Source organism: Leptonychotes weddellii, chromosome 3, assembly GCF_054177405.1.
Source record: "Leptonychotes weddellii isolate Sample4059 chromosome 3, ASM5417740v2, whole genome shotgun sequence".
NCBI classification, from domain to species: Eukaryota; Metazoa; Chordata; class Mammalia; order Carnivora; family Phocidae; genus Leptonychotes; species Leptonychotes weddellii.
In genome coordinates this window covers 161,400,448-161,425,735 of record NC_138371.1, presented here as the reverse complement: position 1 = coordinate 161,425,735, position 25,288 = coordinate 161,400,448, and the positions used below count along the sequence as shown (strand labels likewise).

General features: G+C 38.6%; 1 protein-coding gene and 1 long non-coding RNA gene across 2 annotated transcripts in view; both read right to left on the bottom strand.

Annotated features, from left to right (window-relative positions):
- Positions 1–25,288, bottom strand: part of GPC6 (glypican 6) — a 1,026,790-nt gene that overhangs the window by 273,853 nt on the left and 727,649 nt on the right. The gene's annotated exons all lie outside the window — the stretch shown is intronic.
- On the bottom strand, positions 6,700–14,903 carry LOC145720685 (uncharacterized). The gene is made up of 2 exons (XR_014143858.1): positions 9,289–14,903; positions 6,700–9,073 (listed from the first exon to the last, which is right to left on the bottom strand). It is a non-coding gene; the product is annotated as an uncharacterized LOC145720685 (long non-coding RNA).

Here is a 25,288-nt window from a genome sequence, read left to right as displayed (position 1 = left end):
ACATGTGGCATTTAGAGGAGAACATCATAGTTTCAAGGAAGGGAAAAGACAATAAAGGTGATCATGTTTGCAAAAGAAAACTCAGGTTGAAGAATAGTAGGTAATAAGTCAATCGGGTAGAGCATGGCTCACCAGTGAGGTTTCCTGAAGTACAGATGAAAATAGAAAGATAGTTGTAAATTTTTAAAATTATTAAAAACCTAATATTTTTTTTTTACACAAATTGCCTTCAAAACAGTCTTGTACATTACTCCCATTTTGCAGATGAAACAAAAATAAGTTTGGTGAAATGTCTTGCCTGAGGTTACTTATCTAGTAAGGGTAGAGTCAAATGCAGATCCTGGACTAGATCTGTATTTGAGCTTGAAAAGAATGGATTGTAGACATCGTGTAGTTACGACTATCAGAAGAGAATGATCAAAGTAGGCCAGCAAATTAAGAAATAATTCATAGACTATTTTCCCTATAATCTCCCTGATGATAGGGACAGTTTCTAATTATATTTACAAAAGAGAGAGATGGTAGAGATAAGGGCGTTAGATAGAACATGTTTCTCTCCAGTAACATAGAACATGTTTCTCTCCAGTAACATTCTTCCACCTTCTATGGTGACAGAGAAGCAATGTTCTCATTGCCCAGAATTGTTCCCTTGATCACAACCTCTTGTCTTCCCTCACACTTTCTGAACCAGCTCTTTGTCCTGTCCAAGATTTCCAGTTCCTTGATCCCTTCTTCCCTTGTTTATCAGTCCTCCCCATCCTTACCCCCACCACCACCCAGGCAATGGTCTTCCTGACCCCCTAACTCAGCCATAAACCACACTTCATTCTTTCAGCTTTGTCCTTCTTAGCTCCTTTCATTCCCTTGGTGTTATACCACAGATACCTTGCTGACATCTTGCCCTTAATCCAGCAGGACATCAGTTTTCTTTGCTTTCCTTTGGCCTACAAAGCATTTTTAGAGGAGATACTCTAAATGCGATGATTGAAACCTACTCTTTATGCTTCACAATGTCAGCTGAGTTTACGTTGTTCCAGGATTCTTTCAGTCATCGTGAGCCTATTCCTTATCTATCTTCCATGCAGACTGCTATAAATTTGTTTCCAAGCCCCAAACCTCCCCCTTTAGTCTTAGCAACTTATACTTTTCAATTTCACTGAGAAAGATCATCTCTTGTGAAGTTCTTTAGCGTCTCATCTCTGCACCTTCAAATTCCATTCATTTGCCTATCCTCCCCTTCTTCATCCTCACCTTCAACACCATCTTGGCCCTGACTTCTTTTTGTGCTTTTTACCTTAATTTTCCAATTTTTGTAGTATTGCTCTTCTCTTTCTCACATTTTTAATCTCTCTCCCTATTTCTCTCCTGGCTCCTTTTTCTTGGTGTATAAATAGGTTCAATTTCCCTTGGCTCAGAAACAAAACAAACATTGCTTTCCACCCACCTTCTTATAACATCTCAGAAGTCATTATGTCTTGTGAACTCTGTCTTGCTACCTACTTCCACCAGCTCTATTCTTTCACAACTTGGAGACTATTCTTTTAAAGTCACCACTAGCTTCCTAATTACCAAATAAATTGACCTTTTCTCAGATTCTCTAACATTGTTCAACGGTCTTTATAAATCATAGTTTCTCAACCTCAGCACTAATGATACTTTTATGCTGGATAAGTCTTTGTTGCTGGGGTGTCCTACGCATTACAGGATGTTTCGCAGCATGCCTGGCCTCCCCCACTGGATGCCAGCATCACGCCCCCCAGTGGCAGCAATCGGCAATATTTCCAGACATTGCCAAATGTCCCTCAGGGTTAAAACTGCCTCAGGTAAAGAACCACTGTTGTAATGATGTCCTCTGTGGGCTTCCACACATTGCGCTAACCTGGTTGTTTTCTATTTAACTGATGTACCTTAGAAGCCTGATTAATTGTCTTCTCTTCTTACAATCACCCTGGACCTCATGGCCCCAAAGTTCTTTAACAGATATCTTCACTCTCCCTCTCTCTCACCTTCCCCATCCCATTCACTCAGAGGTCTTGGGGTTGCACCTCAATGCTGATAGCACAAAAATCTACATTTTAAAAAAAGTTTTGACTTCTTTTTTGTGGTCCACCCTTAATTCTCTGTCTGCTAACCAATGGAAATATCTGTGTATTGAGAATCTACTATGCAACTGGCATTGTGCTAAGCACTGTCAAAGATAAAAATGAAATGGACATAAATTCTACCCTCAAGAATTTCAAAATCTAGTGGAAGAGACATAAATAATTAAGTTGCAAAAGACTGCAAAGCTAGTTTGTGGCAGGGCTGAGAGTAGGACTCAGGTATTCTTTCTTGTTGCATTTAAAAAGGAAAACACAACCATACTTTCTATCACCTTAAATATATAGTGGAGTATCATCGTACTATCTTGTCCTGTCATCTTTTTCCCCCTAATTAGACAAATAAAATATGCATAAATATATAAGAGAAAATTTGTAAGGCTACTTCTGAGAATGTATATTTTTGCCTTACTGAGGATGCATAATGCATTAGCTTAAGGTCCAGAAATACATTTTTAAAAAATTGGGTCAGAAAGCAGGCCTGGGGCGCCTGGGTGGCTCAGTCGATTAAGCGTCTGCCTTTGGCTCAGGTCATGATCCCAGGACTCTGGGTTCGAGCCCCGCATCGGGCTCCCTGCTCAGCGGGAAGCCTGCTTCTCCCTCTCCCTCTGCCCCTCCCCCTGCTCATTCTCTCTCTCTCTCTAATAAATAAATAAAATCTTTAAAAAAAAAAAAAAAAAGAAAGCAGGCCTATGTTGGTGGTAAGGCCACAGAAAGATTTAGGAAATATAGCATAGCCTTGGAAGAGGGGGCTCAGGTGGAGTTTCCAAATGCAGGCACCTGAGGACCACATAAAGATACAGGGCCAGGCACCAAGGGGATGATTACGAGCGTATAGGATGAACATATTAAAGATGGCTTTAATGAACTCATTGGACACTTCTGTCAGGTACATATATTCTTCCCACCTAAAAAGCTTTGGGAGAGTCCTGGCTGCCTACTTAGACCATTTACTAGAGAATTATAATCTAAAGTGATTTAAAATGACTGGAAAAGAGCAAGAATAGGGGAAGAGCTGAGTTAAATTTTCATTCCCTGTTGCCAGTTTACATGGTGAGCATAGTTTGAAGATGATAGTATAATTGTATAATTATTATACAATAGTAGTATATATAGTTTAGTAATATCGCTAGTGTGCAAAAGTTTTATATATTCCAAAAGTGTAGTTTTTTAGAAGTACATTTAAAATGTCCTCCTTAATAAAAAAAAAGAAATTGATAATTTCTCATTTGATCAAATCTTGTTTTTGAATCCGTTTTTGCATTAATAAATGAAGAAAAACAATCCACAGCTCCATACATGATAAAGTTAAGCAGCAATATTTGAGTCTTCCCCTAACTTTTTATTATGCATTCAGAGTATGGGCACATAACTCATGATAATAAATATTTGCTGGCTTTTTTGTTGTTGTTGTTGTTCCCAGGAATGTTAATATTGGCGACTGAAATGCATTTAATAGACAAACATTTACATTTTAGAAATAGCTTATGGGGAAGAATCCAAGCCCTACCTTTTACTGTTGCTTTTTCACTCACAGATACATGAATCATCAGCCCCAAACTGAAAAAACAATCTTTTCCTGCATTATCCGAAGTATAGTTGCTTTCCATGAACAGAATTATCTATATGAGATCTTTCATAAAATAGGATATTTAAAGCATTTGTGAGCTGGTTCCACTTTTATTATTCGTTTAATATATCAGGGTTCTCTAACTTGCTGAATCGCTCTGCCACGGAGATGAAATCACATACAACACAGATGCTCTACTTCAGATGGCTTAAAGTTGGGGCTTAGGGTGCACAGAGTCCACAGACATCAGATCAAGTGGAGATTTTCAGGGAAGCTTCCTTTTTCAGGTGTGTACAATTGAGCAGCTTCTGTTGATAAGACAGAGCATTGCAGCACCTCTAATGGGGCACACCATTTCCTGTCGCTCCACGGGTCAAGCTGCTCCTCACCTGAGCTGATTCGGCCTCCCACCAGGATGGGACAAGATCTACTCCTCTGAACTGAGAACGGACTAATGGATAGTGGAAACTGGAAGGCCAATTAATAGGCCTCAATGAAGCTTCAGCCCTATGTGGGTGTAGACAATGGGAAGTACAGGGCTAAGAATCAGAGGCTGTATGTTCCAGTCCTGGCTTCACCATAATAAATTGGCCTAACACCGCCTCCGGTGCTTAGCAGATGCTTAATAAATTTATGACCGGTTGCAAATCTTGCAACCTATTGACGGCAATACTCCCTCGTATGGCTTCTTATACACTCTCAGATTGTTATGGTGAGACTCAACCAACCAACTAATCAATCAATCTATAAATGCTCTATGCAAAAGTCCTCTGAGGACTCTAAACTGGTGCCATATTTCTATAAAATAATCTTTACCATTAGCATTATTGCCACATGTAGAAAGAGGATGAATACCAATGGTCAGTAAGAAAAAGAATGAAAAAATCCACCAAGGCTATGTTCTATCACCTACCAATTCGGGCAAAGACGGAATCATAGGTTTTAGCCAGGCCAGTGACCAACTGGACTGAACCAAGTGACTCATTTCAATAAGTTCAGACCATAGAAAGTACTCAGACTAGAACTGACCCTCCAAACCCTGAGTTCCAAATGTGAGATTATGGAAAATTTTGCAGCTCTTCTAGGAAAAGAATGTGCTGGCCGAGGCTGTTAAAAAGCCAGTCCTACAGTTAATAATACTGAATTGCATATTTTTAAAAAGATTTTATTTATTTATTTATTTATTTATTTATTTGAGAGAGAGAGAGCACAAGCAGCAGGGAAGGGGCAGAGGGAGAAGGAGAAGCAGACTCTGTGCTGAGCAGGGAGCCCGAAGTGGGTCTCCTTGTGGGGCTTGATCACAGGACCCTAAGATCATGACCCGAGCTGAAGGCAGACGCCTAACCCACTGAGCACCCAGGTGCTCCATGAATTGCATATTTGAAAGTTACTAAGAAAGTAGATCTTAAAAGTTCTCATCATAAGAAAAAAATGGTGATGAATTTTAACTAGACTTATTGTAGTGATCATTTGCAGTATTACCAAATCACTATGTTGTACACTGGAAACTAATATAGTGTTATATGTCAATTATACCTCAATAAAAAAATTAACAGCCAGTCTTTGTTTAAGTGACTCCGAATGTAGTGATGCAGAAACCAATGCCTAGCTTTACAGTCCTTTGTGTTATATTCTTGGACATCATATTTGAGGAAATTGTATCCAAAAAAATTCATGTAGCTACTTTGATTTTTCCTTTCCCAATTGCATTTCCTTCAAACAATAAGAATAGAAATGTATTTGTTTAGCTTTTCTTTGTTTGTGCTTAATTATCTGTGTGATTTGGGAAAATTTACTTATTTGTGTCTGATTTTCTTATCAGTTGATGCCTGCAGTTACTATTAACTCTAACTCAGGCTAACAGTCTATGAAATCAGTAAGTCTAAGAAGATATCAACACCAACATTCCTAATTCATGCCATTGTAACTCAGACTTCTATTTAAAATATCTCCCCTTTCTGCCAACATTAAGCCTAGTACACAAGGCACTCAAATGTGTTCTAAGCCATCAGATAAGATGATTTACATGAACCAAAAGAAAAATGGTTTATTAAAAAGTTTTCACAGTGCCCTATCCCCAGACACTCTATTATGCACTTCTACCTTCCATCAACTTTCTAATTAAAAAAAGACAAAATGCCAAACTTCTACTAATGGATTAAAAAAAGTGTCAAAGAATTTATAGAGGTAATAAGCATATGCCTTTACTTTTTAATAAAAAATGAGTTTCAAATTGACAGAGCAGTGGTAAAGCAGTGCATGAGAAGAAATTGGAAATTATTTTTACTTGGATTAAAAAATCACACCAGGGGCGCCTGGGTGGCTCAGTTGGTTAAGCGACTGCCTTCGGCTCAGGTCATGATCCTGGAGTCCCGGGATCGAGTCCCGCATCGGGCTCCCTGCTCGGCGGGGAGCCTGCTTCTCCCTCTGACCCTCCCTCCTCTCATGTGCTCTCTCATTCTCTCTCTCTCAAATAAATAAATAAAAAATCTTTAAAAAAAAAAATCACACCAGGGATTAGTTATTGCCCATTTGTTCATTTGCGAATAAAGTCGTCTGTATGCAGCTTCAGTATCTCCCCAAATGAGCTTTAAAGTGCAAAAATAGGGCGCCTGGGTGGCTCAGTTGGTTAAGCGACTGCCTTCGGCTCAGGTCATGATCCTGGAGTCCCGGGATCGAGTCCCACATCGGGCTCCCTGCTCAGCTCGGAGTCTGCTTCTCCCTCTGGCCCTCCTCCCTCTCATGCTCTCTCTCTCTCATTCTCTCTCTCACAAAAAAAAAAAAAAAAAAATCTTAAAAAAAAAAAATTACAAAAAAAAAAAAATAAATAAAGTGCAAAAATACCCAGGAATGTGCACAATAATATTTCTTTGGTAAATATTAAGAAGGGAACATTTACATCTTATATGCAATATTATATCTCTATATTTCTGAAGCAAATATAACAATGCTACTTAATGCTACTTATCTTTTTTAATCCCCAAACTTATTTTGAAAACAAGAATACCAAATGATTCTTATTTGAAAATCACAAGAAAATATGTCCATAAGGCATTTAAGATGAATTATTACAATAAGTTTGTTGTAAAAACAGTATACTTTATGGGTCAGAATGACATAGACTATCTTCATCATAAGAAAGAGTCTCTGTGAATTAGTTATGGTGTGAGCTCTCTAGAGCAATCAATCCTCTCCTCACTTGTGGGTTAAATATTTTTTTACTGCAGTCATCATGCATTCTTGTAGACTGCTAAGGGCTTCACAAGGCTTTCAGGTTCATGGGTATATAAATTTAATTCTATGGGTGTATCCCCTCATGATATGCATACTGACTGTGTTAAGCAGAAATTCGCAGATTTATTCCCAAATAAATGCAGAATGTCAAGAAATAAAAAAATATATATTAGTCTTATTGTCCTGTCAAATATTTTGCCTTCTCATTTAGTCAAATAATGTGCATCAAGACACTTCAGCAAGATTAAATACCTGCCTCTTAGGAGATCAGACTAAAGCATGCTAAAGTTTAATCTCTCATCTTTCCTACTCAGAAAATCATTTATAAACTCCTCAGGCTCACCTGCATTCACTAGAGAAAGAAACAATCCAACAAAGAATCCAGCTGTGGTGTAAATGGACCTATTTAATAGAGAGTCAAAAGATTCCTAACAGCCTGGGTCCCTTGCCTGCTATTGCCCACATTCTTTCTTACAGGGGCTCTGTTTGATTGCAAAATAAATGCAGGATATTGAAATTTGATAAATATTCTAACATGTTTCTAATATTGTAGAAACTCTATACCTAACGATTTACATCATTCTTTCCTCAGCATACATCCTTTTACAATTCTTGAGATTATTAGGATAAAGAAGGTAACAAATACACTCAGAATGGTGTACAGGGGTGATATATCAACTAATCAATGACTTTTGTCCAAAATGTCCAAAGGCTTGACTTCCTATAAGTGAAACATCTGACTCTTTTTCACTTTATATTAAACTGTTCGGTGTTGTACCACAATAGCTGTGAAGGAAGAATCCCAGGAAAGGGATTGCAAGTAGAATTAAATGACATTGAAGAGTTTCCACATTACATTTCTTAACGGACATTTTGTCTGACTCTCCTTGTCTTCATGTACGTTTCTCTCAGGGCAAGGTTGTAGCAGTCAGCTGATCTGTGAACCCTGGTGGCCTCAAATTAACCTACCTGTGGAAGAAGAGAGCACAGGGAATCCAGCACAATGTGATGGCTATGGAGGGAAAGGGCACTTGATAACATGCTAATGACAGGAAGCCTGTCCAATTCTTCCTCCAGCTGTGGTGCCTCATTTGTGTTTACTGGGATAAAACACACAACTGAACATTTGCCATCTTAATTATGTTTATGTGGACAGTTCAGCAGTGTTAAGTATCTTCATGTTGTTGTGAAACAAATCTCCAGGACTTTTTCACCCTGCAAATCTGAAACTCTATACTCGTTAAACAACTTGCCTCATTTTTTAAAAAGACTTTTTGTTTATTCATTGGAGAGAGAGAGAGCAGACCCTCCCCTCACCCGCCTCCCTGCTGAGCAGAGAAGCCTGACATGGGGCTCGATCCCAGGGCCCCAGGATCATGACCTGAGCCAAAGGCAGATGCTTAACCGACTGAGCCACCCAAGTGCCTCCAACTTGACTCATTTTAATCATACCTTTATTTGTACCTTGTTTTATTGTCTTCAAACTACTTTCACATCCATTACCTTATTTGGTATTTCCTTTACTCAAAATGTTAGTAATACTACATAAACTTGAGCACTTACTATGTGCTTGGTATTGTGCTAAATGCATTATAGTTACTCAAAACCTCTGTAGCAAATGAATCACTATAGGAACTACATTTTTCTGAGTCTATCGCTTTATGTTGGCACCTTCATATGTAATCTAAAACACTTTATAGAAAATGTCTCACTATGGAATATGGAAAAAATATTAAACATACCATTATCATTAAAAAGTTCAATCGATGTTAACTTTATGGTCCTTTTTACTTTGAAATATTACTGTCTTTATACTGACATTTTAAAAAAGTTATTATATGTTTTAGTCTCATTCCTCAACATTTTACTAGTGACAGTGGATATGATGATTAGTATTATTCTACTGTCACGAGGTATTATAGACTCAATGCTGCAGCAGCCAAGTTTTGAGGGAAATGGAATCATTAATTCTCTTCCTTCTGGTTTTTCCTCATACATCCCCATATTTGTTCATCTTAATATCTAACATTTAAAAATTCATCCACTCTAAAATGCTTATAGTTTATTCCTAAGAGACTGGGAATATTCTGTTTGGCTGTAACTACCAACATGGTTAATTCTCAATTTATTGGACACGGAAGTCTTATCAGCTAGACTTGAATACAAATGCCTGGGATTCTTTTTTTTTTTTTTTTTAAGATTTTATTTATTTATTTGACAGAGAGAGACAGCGAGAGAGGGAACACAAGCAGGGGGAGTGGGAGAGAGAGAAGCAGGCTCCTGGCTGAGCAGGGAGCCCGATGCGGGACTCGATCCCAGGACCCTGGGATCATGACCTGAGCCAAAGGCAGACGCTTAACCGACTGAGCCACCCAGGCGCCCTGCCTGGGATTCTTATTTCTGATCTGGCCTATGAATTTCTGTGATTGAGGACAAGTTACTTCTCTCAGAATTTCAATTTCCTCATCTGCAAAAATGTAGGTAATAATGCTATGTCAAGGGAGTTACTGGAAAAAAAAATCATATGTAATAATGGATGTGAAACACTCTAAAACAATAAAGTCCCTCTCAAATAAACTGGTTTATACACAAGAGCCTGGCTAATGGCAAGTTTCATTCATTAAAATGTATATGTGTGAACTACTGTAGCTAGAACTCTATATTCTTAATGACTCAATAGAATTATTTCTCTTGTGACAAAAAAATGGGTCCTGAGATACATTTAAATTTCTGATTCTGTGGCAGGTTCAGTGATGTAGTCCCTTCTTGGCTCCTTTTATACTCATAAAAATATTTTTTCTCAGTTTACAAATTCCAATGAAACAGAATTCTGTATTTTGAGTTGTCAGTACCAAAGAAAGTTTCAGACATTTTCGCTCTGTTAAAAATATATCTTTCTGTGTTTATCTCTAGAAACTGGGAGAAGTGAAAAATTCCAGGAAGAAGCCTTTACTGCAAAACTTTTGCTTTTTTCTCCCTCTATGTTTATATATGCAATTTGAGTATCTTCTGACTAAAGATCTTTCCACTTGAAGAAAGCTGTGTGGCTTTCTCTATTTGGGCGGCATACTTGACGACATTGGAGAAAATATCTGTTACCTGCTTCTATCCACACCGGCAGGGTACTGTAAAAGTACTGTGTATAGAATAAGCATTCGTAAACATCACCTCTATTGTAATTCCTTTATCCCCTTTTCTATTTCCATGACAGGTCAGATTTTCTTTACATGTTACCCATTATTGGAACGCCCTATTAAATGTTCTCTCCCTTTCCAACCTCTCCAACTTATCTCATGTAATAACATGGCTGAACTGAAGCTCGCCTCTGATACCATGACTCTTCTGCTCCCAAACCACTAGTGATTCCTCCCTCCTCAGAGTTGTGCTGTCCAGCATGCCAGCCACTAGCCACATGGGACTATCGATCCCTTGAAATGTGGTTGGTCTGAATTAAAATGTCCTAAAAGTGTAAATTGCACAATAGGCTTTGAACAGTTAGTAAGCAAAACAAAACAAAAACAACCTATCTCATTAATAATTTTATACCAGTTACATGTTGAAATGATAATATTGTGGATATATGGAATTAAATAAAATGTTATTAAAACAAATTTCAACTGCTTTTTATTATAAAATAAGTACATGGTCATTGATAAAAATGTAGATAATACTTAAAGTTAGAAAGAATATAATGAAAATGATTCATAGTCTCACCATTATAAATATTTCCTATTTATATTTTGGTGACTATGCTTTTAGTCTTTTCTCTATCCATACAAAAGTCATTTACAAAAAATATATAAGATCATGTAATACATGTGACTTAATAGTTTGTTTTTTAAAATTAACCAGAGATAGCTGCAAATAACTGCACACTGCTGTAGGACATTTTCATTGCTATAGGGTATTCTATGGTATGGAGGAACCATAATTTATTTCACCACGGTATGGTTAACTATTGTTGCATAACCAATCACAACTAAAACTTAGTGGTATTAAACAACAGGAATCATTTATTATCTCTTCTAGTTTTTGTTCAGGACCTTGGAAAGACCTTGACGGGGCAGTTCTCACTTGCATTTTTTCATGCAGTTGCTGTCAGATTATCTGCTAGGCTGACAAGGACTAGAGGATCCTTTCTAAAGTGGTTTACTCATATGGCTGCCAGGTTGGTTCGATCTGTTAGCTGGGGGCCTCTCCATGGGTCTTCTTGAGTGCCTTTGTGTCATGATAGCTGACTTCCTGCAGAAAAAGTGATCCAAGAGACCAAGGCTGAAGCTGCACTACTTGCAATGACCCATGTGCATTAAGTCACACATCATCCCTTTTGCTATATTCTACTGGCTGCACAGGGCCAGCCCAAATCCACGGATGAAAGGGGTTGTGTAAGAGCATGACTTAACCAGGGGTCATCTTGGGGGCTGGCTACCCACCTGCTTCTTTTTACATTTTCAATATGGCTACTAGAAAATTTAAAATTACATTTGTGATTTGCATTGGTGGCTCCCATTAGTTTTCTAATTGGACAGTGCTGATCTGGAGAACCAAGTTTAAACTCCTTAGCCTGGGAGGAGCCCGATCTCACTCTTACTTCCCACTAGTCTCTTTTTCATATACCACATGACAAAATTGGAAAGCTCACTGCTTCCAGTACATTCCCTTCCTAGTACTTCTCTTTCTTTGGGTCTTTTTAACTCACTGACATGTATGCATATCTGAGGGAATTCAACACTGTTGATTACATTTTATCTTAATTTATGGGCATGCTTCTGTCAAGGTAGTGCCCAAATCTATCTTTTAATGTATCCCTCTAAGATTCTAGCATGACACCTTTCCTTTAGGTAGGGTGGCCATATAAGAAATAAGATGGCCAGTTACATTTGAATTTCAGATAACCAAGATGTAATTTTTTTAGCGTTGCAATATTTAGGACATACTTATACTAAAAAAAATTATTTGTTGGTTATTTGAAATTCAAATTCAACCATGTGCCCTGAATTTTTATTTGCAATCCTACATAGCAATCCTACATAGCAATCCTACATAGTAGGCATTCCACAATTCTTCATACAATAATTGCACTAGAAAGCATACACGTAAAATATTTAAGTGGTGAGAAAATGAAGGGAAAAGTAATCTACATTAGTGTTGTAGAGTCCTGATTGTTCTACTAACTGTGAGGTTCACAATTTCTTTAAGATTAAGCAAATAATTGAAATAAAATCATAAAACTGAGTTAATACAAGAGGGACTGTAAACTTTACTACAATTTCTTCTTTATAGAGGAAGAACACTGCTCATATTTTGAGGTACATTTGGGAAAAAACAGAAGGAAAACATTCCTGACACCAGATAATGAGAAATAGCATCACCAATGGAGAACTCTTTTTCCGATGTTTGTATCTTTGAACCAAACCATATTTAAATTTTATGTGTAATAGTTTACCTTTATATTTAAAAGGCTTTGTGGAACTGTTGGGCTCATAGGAGAAGCAAGAGGTACCAGTAATTTCTGTAACAGACTTTCCTTCACTGATACCCCAGTACGCAGCCATGTTTTTTTCCAGCTATCTGATTAAACTTTCAAACTCGTGCTGCCATATCTAAGCCATAATATCATTTGTTTATCCAGCACTATTGCTTTCCCATCTCTACCCTGTTGGAGCTGTACAATTTCCCTCTGAACACTGTAAACAGGAAGGAAGCCTTCAGCTGTTCCATTTTTTAGAAATAATAGAAGTAACATCTTCAAGCTCTGTGGCTGAATCTAGTGTCATTGTAAAGTTGAATGATGCCCTGACATAAACTTGGGAACAAGCTAAATAAATAGCAATGGGAGGACCTCTCAGTCTTGTTGCTGCATTTAACATCCTTAGGTATTTTTCCACAGCCATAGGACTCTTTTTCATATTTAATTGAAATATTGCATTTTCAAATGCATACATTTAGATTTCAGGGCCAATTTTCTTGTACTTTTGCCTGTGCTAGCATTGTTTCAAACTTCACAGGAATTCTGCATGTACATGGAATACTCAGTGAGTTCTCTCCAGGATTAGATGTGCTGATCACATCCAGATGGCTTCATTTTACAACTTCTGCCATCAGGTCATTAAGTGAAATAAATTCAAATAAGTCCTGAATCCTGTAAGCAAGTGTTCATTCTTTAGAACTACTTAGAACTAAAAATATATGCTTAAGATACCTTTAAAACACACACACACTCTCTCTCTCATACACACACACATGCTTTGATCTCTGGCTCTGTGGTTTCTTTCATGCCAGTTACCATAGTGAGGAATGGACTTAAAAAGGGTTATGACTCTTGTGTTCTCTTTTCATTTTAGTGACTCCATAAGCCAGGTTGAAACTGATGATTCCAAGCACCCGTATCTCCTGGTCATCATCATCTTTCATATTTTAATGAATGAGGACTGTATCAAGTTTTCAAGATTGGATTTAAATAACCACCTAGTGAATACCAATTCATGGATCACTGGTTCCAGAGGTCTATGTAACAAAATTAATTGCTTGTCGACTTGGGCTGGCTACATCTATTATAATTCTGATGCAAATGTTTTTGTGTAGTCTCCTTCAGAACACTACAGATCATTTGCCTGCTTTGCTATCCAAAGGTGAATCAAAAGAATATGATCTTTTATATAATTTTGAAGTGCTCTATTGATTGATTTACAAAACTAGAATCAGGTTAGTAGACAGCATAGCTCATTTCCATTATGGAATGGGAATATCAACAACATCAGACTCTTTCAGATGTTTCTGTTTGTTTCAGGAGAGATACCTAAAATTTCAAAGTACACCTTTATATCCTGGTACAGAAATGGTAAGAATCCAAGTTGTACCAAAGTGGCCTCCCTACCTTGATTGTTTCTCTTTCCATTTTTACATTTTCATAGATTGGTAAATAGATGATACAATTACCCTCCCCAATCACAGCAACCTGAAGCCAAAAAAACAAAACAAAACAAAACCCAACAAATCTTTGGCGAGGTCTTTCTGTACTTGTTCTTTTTAAGTCTTTCACAGAATTGCAGAAAATGGGTTCTAACTACATCGCAGAGAAGAGGTACATCTTGATGAAATGATAGAAACACATTGGCACCCATTGGCCTTTTGTGACAGGATATGAAGTACCCTAAAGGCAGCATCTACCGAAGCAACAATTTTTGTTAATTTTTAACTTCCACTTTCTATTTTGAGGTCTTGTAAGAGTCAGGAACAATTCTAGCCTTCCAGATATGCTGCTGCATAATCTGATAAGTTTCAAACATTGCATTATATTGGCAGGTGAGGGATGAGAGAGCCATTGTGCAGTAAACAAGTTATAGAGTCAGACAGCTGGGGTCTCAATCTTGGTTCTTCCCTTTACCAACTGCTTGGCCTTGGCCACTTTCCTCACCAGCGCCCCCACAAGCTTCCATTTACTCAGCTATAGAACCGAGATCATAATAATAATTCCCATCTTGTGGTGTTGAGATGAGGAATAAATAAGTAATGCTTGCTCAATACAGTGGATCCTCATTATTTGCAGATTCTGTATTTGCAAATTCGCCTACTCGCTAAAATTTGTTTGCAACCTCCAACTCAATACTTGAAGTCATTTGTGGATATGTGCGTGGGTAGAGCTATGAAAAATTTGATTCACCTGATGCCCACATTCTCTACTGAGGTTGAACAAAAGAAAGGTCTGCCTTCTTGTTTCAGCTCTCATGCTGTAAACCAGTGTCCTTTTTGCAGCCTCTTTAGCGTTATGTTTTTCACATTTTTATGCTTTTTGTTGGTGATTTCACTGTTTAAAAAGGGCCCCAAGGGGACGCCTGGGTGGCTCAGTCGGTTAAGCGGCTGCCTTCAACCTGGGTCATGATCCCAGGGTCCTGGGATCAAGTCCCACATCGGGCTCCTTGCTCAGCAGGGAGTCTGCTTCTCCCTCTCTCTCCCTCTGCTTATGCTCTCTCTGTCAAATAAATAAAATCTTTAAAAAAAAAAAAAAAGGGCCTCAAGTGCAGAGCTGAAGTGATGTCTGGTGTTTCTGAGATCAAGAAGGCTGGGATGTGCTTTACGGAGAAAATAACGTTTGTTAGATAAGCTTCATTCAGGCATGAGTTATAGTGCTATTGGCCATGAGGTCAACATTAATGAATTAACAATATACATTAAATAAGGTGTCCTTAAGGAGAAACATATAAAACAAGGTTCTGTATTGACTGGTTGATGAGAATGTTGTGAACACAGACTCACAGAAACCCAACCCTGTATTTCCCCTAGGAGCAATAATTCAGTGTTCACTAATTCAGTGCTTGCATTCACAGTGACTTTATACAACCTAACTACTATGAATAAAGAGAATTGACTGTACATAACTCAGAGCCTGACACATAATAAATGCTCACGTAATGTCAATTATAATAATTATAAATAATAATAATAATTACCATTAATGCATTGATTTGGAATACATTGAATTTTAAGGGAATTTATAGGAACCTTTAAGAAGAAAAGGAGGAAATTTAACTTTGCTGGCTACTACAACATCTTCTCTCCATTAATAGCTGCCAAACAGAAAACTGGCCTGAATCAATTGGGATTTATTATTGAATGGCATTACCGATGATGTCCTCCTGGAATTTCAATATGGCTCTCGATTCTGAGTACAGCAGAATGTTGAAAACTGAAATTTGAGGAAAAAAATCAAGATATCTTCATTCACTGGCTTTACAAAATTATTTGATGGTCTCAGTAGTCTGAGACTTAAGTATTAAACACTTTTAATTGCCTTGGGGTCACTGATATCCTAAAGTTCTCTACCTGACTTAAAATTGATTTTGTCAGAATTGATAAGATTATCTGCCATATTCTCCCTTGCCAGTGTAGTAAAGAACTGAAAGCATAATAGGTTCAGACTTAATTGGTTTTATGCAGCCATGCTTGAGTACTTAATAAAGGACATAGAAGTTGGCACCACGAAGTTTCTCTGAGAAAGTCTTCCAATTCAATTGATTTAGAACATGATTAAAAGTCCTTTGTACAGTAATCCAGGAGCTGCTGTATGTTAATGACTGTGTTCTCAAAGCCCATGGGTAAGAGGACGTGAAAATGATCACCCAGCCTCTTGCAGACTCTGCGCTGACTGGGCTGTTGAGCCTGAGAGATGGATTGGGTCACAGCTCCTACCAAGGAAACCCTAAATCCAGGCAAAGATTTTTGATGACAGTGTAGAAGGAGAGATGCCAGTGAATTTGGCCATGTAGGTTTCACACAATCCTGTGGCTGTCTAATCTTCATCCCTAGGAAATCAATAGAATGGGCTTCTGTAGCCTTTGGGAGGTTGGTAGCTGGGCACTACCACCCAGTGGCTTGTGGCTTGGGAACAGGGGCTCTCTAGTGCTCCACTGTGTTCAGATTTCTTAATTGTTATGAAATTGGACCTGTCCTAGGGCTGCAGAAGACCTCACAAAAGAGTTCCTAAACTTCATCTATGCCTCCTACAAGAGGTCTGCCAACATTGGCAAAATGCTAATAGCACTGGGTTTAAAGGTTTAAAAAAGAAAAGACTGGAGACCATTCTACTGTAAATAGTGTTCAGTGGGCTAATATCCATGCCCCCCTAGGATGATTAGATATTCAGGGTTTCTCCATGGGATCTAAAAGGACCTTCCCAGATGCTCAGGACTGCAAATCCAAGTTCCCATTCAGTGTTAGACTCCAAAGCAAACTCAGTCAAAGATGACTATAGGGCTGTCACGTAATTAAATCTGGAAATGCAGAGCATGTCTCATCTATTCATTTTTCCCCAGTGTAGGGCACCAGGTAGTGAAGAACCACCAGCTCTGAAATTACACAGATCTGATTTTATGGTTTATTAGCTAAGTGACCTTCGGCAGGTTACTAAATCTCTTCTGAGAGGTCATTATCTTTATCAATAAGCTGTTAGGACTGCAGGCAGACTTGATGAGATCCTGAAGGGAAAGGAACAGTGTCTGGCATGCATTGGGCTCTTAATAAACATCAGTCTTTGCCTGTTTGTTCCAAGAAGTTGATCAAACAATGATACCTGGGTTGGCTTGCTCTTGTTTCTGTTCTCTACTTTGTGTTGGCTAAGAGCTGGATTCTTGGTTCTGATTTGCTTCTGTTTCTGAGGTCTGGCTCATATTTTACACTCTGGGGGTGACTTAATCACCTCGGCCTTGTTTTACAGGTCCTGGCTCTGGTTTGTTTCCTAGATCACACGCGCTTTGACTCCTACAATAGCTTGCAGGCCTCTGACCGGATTCTTGGCATATCCCCAAATGTGAGAGACAGAATTTCTTAGGGCTGCTCATTCATCTACTTTCCCCAAGAGGGAGCATGCATGAATACCTTCAAACATCCCACTTCAACCCCCCATCCATGTGATAAAGTAGGACTGGGACTTTCTTCATAATATTCTATAAGGTGCTGGTGAGAGCTTTTCCATGACCAAATTCCATCTCTTTCTCTAGTTCATTAATAATTAAAAGTCATCATTTCTCTAATTTTCCATAGTGGCTCACATTACAGTAGGCTTCCTGAGAAAACAACTTGCCTGTTTTTAAGGGAAAGCAATTACAAGTCTTGCTTTTGAACCACTAATAAGATAGTCTGTCAAATAAAAACACATGTCCTTACTTGTATTCAGAATTCTTCACTAGGAAAATTGCTTCTTAATAAAAGGAGTTCCCAGATAATGTCCTTCCTTTATCCTGAGAAAGCTTTTCCTTTAAAGATTGTTAAAATAAAGACCCTTTGGTTTTCTAGTGATATTGTAGCATTTTGTACAATTAGTGATAAAATACAGACTTATCTGATGTATAATCAATCCTGCCCCTTAAGGTCAAAGTTGGGAGGATCTTGCTGCATTCAGCTGTGGGAAATGAGATCCATCCAGGTGAGTGAGGCTGTGTAAGGAACTGGGACTGGGACTTCTATTCTTGGCCTCTTGTGTTCTCTTTGCTAAGTCAGACTCTTTTGCCTGCCATTTTAAAGACCCATGTCCACCTAAGGAGCGAAGACCATACTTACAGATTATTTTTTCTTCACCATGAAGAAAGTATATTTGAATGTGATCTACTTCCTACAAACTCTTGTGACAGTATCTCTGTGATATGCAATACAAAAAGGCACTCCCCAGCATTCCACTCCACCAGTACGCTCTCACATTAGCCACCTGCTTTCTGTCCCTCCAGGGAGGACAACCCAGTCATGCGTATACCAGCCTCTCTGTCACCAGATATTCTAGCACTCAAGATAGAGCCCTGTAAATGCACGCTTCAAGAATGCTGTTGGGCATGACAGTTTGAGCATCTTTATTGAATTCTCTTCCTAAAGCCTTCTGTAATTAAAAATGTGGATCAGTGGCTAGGTCAAATGGATAAGGCATTTTTAAAAATTCATAGAAGCAGAGACTGTTCTCATGGATTTCTAACCTAGAACCAAAAAGGAAAAAAACAAAAATCAAAATGAAAAAGAAAAGAAAGAAGGTGAAATTCAGTGTTTTTGGAGAAGAAAAGGAGGATTATCTCACCCAATCATCCATCAAGGGAAGTTCCTTTCTGAGAGCTAAGGAGTAAGTTGGCTGTATGTTATTTAAATTAGAAAGTCTAAGACATGTGTAACCAATGAAATACACATATATATATTATATACGGTATGTGTGTGTGTGTGTGTATAAATATATATATTTGGTATGTGTATTTCCAGTATATCAACAGTTAAGGGAACAAAGAACAAGATGTATAGTGGAAAGTGCTTTCAGACCTTAGTCAAGGATTCCACTCTCAGCTCAATAACCACATTAGCAGTGAGGACAAGTTACCTGTTGTCTCCAGGCTGCTGTTTCTTGTATCTTGTACAGTGGTTACAATTTCCCCTGCCTTCTTTGCAGACTCGTCATGATGAAATGTAATAATATTTGTGAGAAGTATTTGAAAAGCATACGGTCACAAAAATGGAAGATACTAATATCGGCGGAAGGCCCTTATTATAACCTAGAAAGACCATTGTAAGTAGCCTCCCAGCCTATCTCTTGGCTTCTTGGTGAATCTCATCCTATTCAACATGCGCCTCAGTGCTAGTTTAGTCATTCAAAACACTGCTTTGCTCATGCCATTTTCCTGCTCAAAAGCAAAAATACACACCCCCCAACCCAAGTAACAACTTTGTAATTGTACCACTGTTTACTAGAGAAAGAAAAATCCAGGATATAGTTTATCCTTGACATAATCTCTCACCTCACTTGCCGTCAAACCATTCTTCTCACTGCCTCTAATCTTGTCCTGAGATTTCCAGCTTCTACGCCCGTTGCTGTGATACCTAGCCTCCAAGACTGCGCGCTCCAATACAGCGTCTTCAAGTGACTCAGCATTGTATAAAAAGCACTGTACTTGAGTTCTGGCCTGCTTCTTGTGCCAAAAAAGCTTTGCAATCTTGGACAAGTAATCAAACTGTCTGGACTTCAACTTGATTAACTTAAGATGGGATAATAATAGTCTCAAGGTCTGGATAAGAGAATTCCTCACTACCTTTTCAACTGAGGACATTTAGAACAAACAAACAAACAAAACCCCCACATGTTTTTGAGAGAAGCTCTAAGAGTATTTATTTCTTCATCACAAATAGTGCTTGGTCTTACATGAAATAGGTAACTGACATTTGAATTCACTTGCATATGACTAACTTTTGTAATTACCGACCTGAGGGTATGAATGCATATTCTTGCAGATAATGGATCATATGAATTTCAGGTGATTTCTATCATGAATCATAGCAAAGTAAAACTTTTCATATGTCAGTTTCCTCCTTGATCAAATTTTATATATATATATATATATATATGGTACTTTACTGTGTAGAGAAATGAAATGCTCCATGCAGCATGAGAGAAGCACACAGAGAAAGAATTTGGATTCAGCAGGTTTTCTCATTATGACTCAGGTTTTGGCCTTGGATGCAAATCTCTAAAGGAAGAGGTGGCACCAACAGAGCACGGTTTCTCTGGATTTATGTGCAGTTAATAAAAAAAAAAATGTCCACAGCACATTTCATAAAGCACTACAAGTATTTTCATTAATAATGGTAACTAAACAATGACATAAAGTCATTTTGTTAAGAAGCACACTTTATAAACCTTAGCTTCTTGGGAGACAAGAGAACTACGTCCAATACATGGTAGTAGGAGGTCTGAGTCATTGGCCATGAATGGGAAAGCCCTTCGCACCTTGCATAACATGTTTTAGGTCATTCTTCATTCATCCAAACACTCCCCTTCTCATTTGAGATAATGATACAGCCCTGGGCTCTGTTTATCTTTAAGTAAGTGGACAGAGGACAGATTAATAAAAAGACATTTATATCTTAGTCCTGGGTTTTATCAGAAAAGTAAGAGGAAAGGACCGTGAGTAGTAAAGCCTCCTTTCTAATGGGGGGATTTCTGGGCTTCCTGTTACAGTTGTCCATGTGAGTGTTTATTAATACTAGTCATTTATTCCTTTTAATGATATATAAAACCTATACCTGCTTACTTGAACTAGGATTTGAGTCAAAGTCATAAGAGTTTATTGCCAATCAGAGAACTAGATCCTAAACAGATTCACTCCTTCTTTCCACACTATCAAGTGCCAGGCATTCTTCTCATCCCCGAGGCTATGGCAATGTTAAAAATAAAGTGCCTGACCTCATGGGACTTGCATTTTTATGGCAGTGGGACAGAAAGTAAAGAAATACAGTAATAAATAATGGACATATTACCAAGTAGAGATAAGTGCTATAAAGAAACCCAGGAGCAAAGTGAGGGTGCTGTATGATGGAAGGGCTACTTTAGATGGAGTGATTAGATAAACCCCTCAAGCAGATGACATTCCAGCAGAGACCTAAGTGGAAATATCTGACAGATCACACGTCACTCCATGAATCAGCTATGCCATGGTCAATCCCTAAGCATTCTATACTGTGCTGGGTTCTACAAGAAATAAAAAGGGTCCAGCCCTTAAAGAACCTATAATTTGGCTGCAAAAACTGGCCTAGCACACATGGGATTATTAGAGAGTAACAGATGATAGACTGCATGTTACTGATTCTGGGTCCAGAACGGGTCCAGAGGTAGATGTTGAAGCATTTGCTGGGTACCTGGGGGAAGTTTCATGGAAAACGTATACTTTCAACTTCTGAAGCTAAAAAGAATCCAGGAACATGAAGGATGAAAGGAAAGAATATATGAAGAGCATGGACAAAGAATGGGAAGATCAGGGAAGGCATGTGAGAGGAGCAGAAAGTCTACTGAATACCAACTGTATGCCAGGTCCTGTAGAAGGTGGCTGATGAAGGTTATTTTCTCATATTCTTTAACTACGCATGAAGGAGGTATTACTATGGGAAGAGCTGGTTAAATTTATAGAGGCTAAGGTCTTCTCCATGGTCATACTAGTTTTAAAGATTCACAAGAGACCCTCAGTTTGTTTCCTGAGATTAAGAGTCTCTTATGGTTTGTCTCCCTTTCTGGTTGCTGGAGTGGAGGGGTTTGGGAGGGATGGGGTGGCTGGGTGATGGACATTGGGGAGGGTATGTGCTATGGCGAGTGCTGAGAAATGTGTAAGACTGATGAATCACAGACTTGTACCTCTGAAACAAATAATACATTATATGTTAAAAAAAAAAAAAGAAGATAGTAGGAAGGGAAAAATGAAGGGGGGGGGAATCGGAGGGGGAAACAAACCATGAGAGACTATGGACTCTGAGAAATAAACTGAGGGTTTTTTTGGGGGGGATGGGTTAGCCCGGTGATGGGTATTAAGGAAGGCATGTATTACATGGAGCACTGGGTGTTATACGCTGACAATGAATCATGGAACACTACATCAAAAACTAATGATGTAATGTATGGTGACTAACATAACATAATAAAATAAAATTTAAAAAAAGATTCACAAGAGAGAGTGAGGACACTGCTTCCCTTGTAAAGTTAATGTTTTAGAGGATGGAAGCAGATAAGGTTGGATAGGTTGGATGAGTTCAGGGAGGGGCTGCAAAGTACCTGGGGAGTAGAGTATGCAGAGCCTGAGGATAGGAAGACCAGCTAACAGGTGGTGGCAGGAGCCTGGGCATGAGTAACAGTCCTGATTTTGAGTAGAGGCAGTGGAGTTGGGGAGCGAAGTGTCATTTGGAGGACATGGAGACAGGCTGGATGGAAGAGACTAAGGAGATGTCATCTCGATGGATTTTGTAAGAGAACAGAAGAAGGGAATGCAGTGGAAGTATGGGAATGGGAGGGTTCGGGAGTGGACCACAATGTGGATCAGGTCAGTGCTGAGCCTAACTGCAGAGCCATGGGTTCAATCTGTGCATACTAATAGGTTATTTAGTAACCACATTTATTGTATAGTGCATGGACTTAACTGGAAAATTAAATATAGAGTTGGTCTTTGCAACCTGTGTCTTTCCCTGTAACCACATTTCGTTCTAGGACATTTAGCTTCTTCCTCTTCAAACCAAACAGGACTATGTATGGAGTGCATTTGTGGGAACTCTGACTGCTTGCCAGGAGGCACTGCCTCATTCTGACCTCTTCTTCTGCTCCTTTCCTCATCAAAACCCCCCTCTCCCATGTCCTACTCTTATAATTCTGGGTAGCGGTATTTTACGGGTGGTGGTGGTGGGATGCATTGTCTAACCAAGTTAACATATGCTTTGTTACAACCATTTGAGTTTGCTTTTTATTTTTTCAAGATTTTATTAATTTATTTGAAGAGAGAGAGGGAGGGCGCCTGGGTGGCTCAGTTGGTTGAGCGACTGCCTTCGGCTCAGGTCATGATCCTGGAGACCCGGGATCGAGTCCCGCATCGGGCTCCCTGCTCGGCAGGGAGTCTGCTTCTCCCTCTGCCCCTCCCCCTCTCATGTGCTCTCTCTCATTCTCTCTCTCTGAAATAAATAAATAAAATCTTTAAAAAAAAAAAAAGAGAGAGAGAGGGAGAGAGCACAAGCAGGGGGAGTGGCAGGCAGAGGGAGAAGCAGGCTTCCCATGGAGCAGGGAGCCTGATGCGGGGCTCGATCCCAGGACCCTGGGATCAGGATCTGAGCCGAAGGCAGACACTAAACTGACTGAGCCACCCAGGCACCCCTAACCATTTGAGTTTAAAGAGACATCGAATACAGGAATTTCAGTTTATGGGATAAGCCAGTGAGAGAATAATTGAAGAGAAAATATGTTTTTTGAGCTCCAGAAAACTGCTTCTTCCAATATGGAGAATAAATAATTCAGGATGTTTCATAACTAAGCATTATTATTAGTGCCACAAATATCTGTTGATAAACAAAATAAACCAATCTGAGACGTGAAATGTTCACTAATATAAATATTAAAAAGTCAGAGATAGTCCTTTACCCTCTTAATTAATTAATCTTTTAAGAGTTAGTCAACATTAATAACAATATCTGGATGCTAATCCTGTTGCTCTGGACCAGTGTGCAGAGCTTATACTCCCTCCATTGGGACTTGTTACAATTTTAAATATTCAATTAAATTGATAACTCCTGTCGATGAAGACCATCAGAAGACTCTAGGAGAACATTCTTTGGCATTGATAGGCTAAAGAAAAATAAAGTGAAATGTTTCCCCTCAGAATGGAGAAATTTATTAAATTGATTATCCTTCTCACTGTTCTCACTGGATTTCTCCACTCCATTTATCTAAGGTAATGGCTAATCATCTGAATGTCTATGAGAGATTTCTCCACAGATTAATACATTAGAGTAGATTTCTCTATGTTATTTGCTCTTTTTACACAACTTATTTTTTCAAATATAATTGGAATTGCTTATCAGCCTTTTCTTCAAATTCTCAGCTTTTTAATCTCAATGAATAGATGAGGCCAGGGAGGAAATGACTGTCTCAATCACTGTAGGCACCGGGATGTACAGACCCGAAATTCCCAGACACTAAGCCAGTCTGTCTTTTCTTAAGCAGTTTCACCTGAGTGTTCTTCTGAGCTCGGATTCTGGCTTGATGAATTTCAAAGGACTAACTCTGGTTTTCTCCTCTATGAGCAATGAACTCTCATCGGGATTGTTGTAAATGATTGCATTATACCTTGAAAGACAGAAAGAACTAGAACAAATGGTAGTGTTTACGGCATTTCTTACGACACGTTAAAATAATGAAAACACCAGGATATTGTGCCCTCTCAGTAGTCTGGATACCAAATGTATTAACCACATACTTTACTCAACTAGCAAACATTGGCTGTGGCACTCCCCTCGTGCCCGACAACATGATCTGAGCTGGGGAAGGGAATGATATTTGACTCTTTCACCCACGGAGCTAAAAAGTCTAGTGCAGGAGACAGACACGTAAATAACTGCACAACAATGTGAGGAGTCCTAATGGAGACAAATTATACAGTGGTTCTGGAACCCTGTGGAAGCATTGTCTATGTTATTTACCAATTGAAAAAAATGTATATTGTCAGGAGGAATGCAGGTATACACGTATGTACAAGTGGAGCGTGCACACTTGAAATGTCCTATTAGTTAGAAATATTAAAGTGTAAAGCAGCTTGCAGAAACATTTTTGCATTAAGTTCACCATGGGTGAAATAACTGTCCTCAATAAACTCAAATATATCATCTACAGAGATCTCAGTGACGCTACAAACATTCCTTGGCATGAAAAACACCTCCAGTGTGGATCTGTTAGTACCGCTAAATAAGAGCATTTCCCTGTCTTTACATTTATCCTGTACTTTTAAACTGTCTTGTTAGAAACCTCTGAAATACCACTGTGTCTACAACTGAAAGGGAAAGACGAGAATCACAGATTTTAATTGGCAGTTCTACCTCAAACAGTGTTATGTGCCTGGGAAGATTTTATTTGTATGAAAAATACCATGCTAGAGTTTGAAGACTAATTATGTTTTTAGGCTGACTATATTATTATATTTGTAAAGTGGTTATGACTTCACACACCATTAATGCAGATGATTCTGTAGAGCTACTATTCCATGATGGCTGTGAAGATATTTTCCCCATGTTCTATAATTTAAGAATGTATACAAATTTATCAGCAGATGAGTATATCAAGAATTTTAAGTTCTAGAAGTCAAAATGTCTGGTAGGCCAGCCTCTCTATTTGTTGACCAGCTTTTTTTTTTTTTTAATTTATTATTTTTTTTATTCTTATGTTAATCCCCATACATTACATCATTAGTTTTAGATGTAGTGTTCCATGATTCATTGTTTGTGCATAACACCCAGTGCTCCATGCAGAATGTGCCCTCCTCAATACCCATTACCAGGCTAACCCATCCTCCCACCCCCCTCCCCTCTAGAACCCTCAGTTTGTTTTTCAGAGTCCATCATCTCT